Source organism: Glandiceps talaboti, chromosome 20, assembly GCF_964340395.1.
Source record: "Glandiceps talaboti chromosome 20, keGlaTala1.1, whole genome shotgun sequence".
Classification (NCBI taxonomy): domain Eukaryota; kingdom Metazoa; phylum Hemichordata; class Enteropneusta; family Spengelidae; genus Glandiceps; species Glandiceps talaboti.
In genome coordinates this window covers 9,934,343-9,935,764 of record NC_135568.1, presented here as the reverse complement: position 1 = coordinate 9,935,764, position 1,422 = coordinate 9,934,343, and positions in this window count along the sequence as shown.

Below are 1,422 nucleotides of genomic sequence, written 5' to 3'. Positions count from 1 at the left end.
CAAAAACATGTGTGCACACCAAGTGATCATTATCTACACAATTCATAGCATTTGAATCATTGAAGGAATGATTATTATTTTAGGTCCATACCTGAAATTCGGAAGCGGCACCACGCCCCCAACCATGATGGAATGCAACTGGTAAATCAACAAAACATGGCAATCTCTTGACACAATAGTTCTTTAATTTGTTATCGACGTAGATTAGGCCTAAAAAAATAATTCTTTGGTTCCGGTTACCCGACTCCACCTACTTTTTCACTGCCGACCCTAAACTTTTTTTTTACGTATTAAATGATGACGTAAGATTATTTACATATTATTGGAATGTGATAAAGTTGATCAAAATTGCCGCCAGTCCATAAACTTTCCATCGCTTTCTTTCTTTATGTTGAAGTAGTTATTGTAGTGCGATTCCTTTATCGGCTTGGCAAAAACGTAAGGACCATGTGTTCAGGCCTGTGGCGGCGCACATTTGAATTTTGATCTGGCTCGATCTTCTCCTTTGGATAGGCAAGTAGACAGATAGACTGGCAGGCAGGCAGACAGACAGATAGACAGACAGACAGACAGACAGACAGACAGACAGACAGATAGACAGACAGACAGACAGACAGACAGACAGACAGACAGGCTGATAGATAGATAGATAGATAGATAGATAGATAGATAGATAGATAGATAGATAGATAGATAGATAGATAGATAGATAGATAGATAGATAGATAGATAGATAGATAGATAGATAGATAGATAGATAGATAGATAGATAGATAGATAGATAGATAGATAGATAGATAGATAGATAGATAGATAGATAGATAGATAGATAGATAGATAGATAGATAGATAGATAGATAGATCACCTAATGCACCGTGACTCATGCACGAATAATACTTCGAGACATACATACACCTGTTGTGTTCTTCGATGATCTTGGATAGTTGCAGTTTTATCTAGAGTGAAAAGTTGGAACCCTAAATCTTTTACCATACGACGCTACATCCCTGGTGGAGGGAGAGTCAACCCAAAAACTCAGATCCATTGTAATGTTGAATTATTTTGAGGGAAAAAATAGTGGATTGTTTAAATTGCTTTCAAAATAATATTTTGGATGACGTAATGGTGTAGAGTACCTCAGAACTAATAAACAGTGAACGTGCTGTTTGTCAATGTGTGTAGTAAATACAGATGGGAGGGCTATTTTTGACACCTAGTTCAAAGTCAGTGACTTTATTTCGCTGTGCCCATTCCTTTAATGATTGAGGCAAAATTTAATGTACAAATATTTTATTGACACCTTTAAAAATCCTTAAAAATTATCACTATCACGTATCATAGCGATGAGAAGAAATTCGGAAAGCACCCCTGTAATATCGCCCTCACGCGATTGAGAATGCAAGGAATTCGCGCATGCGCAG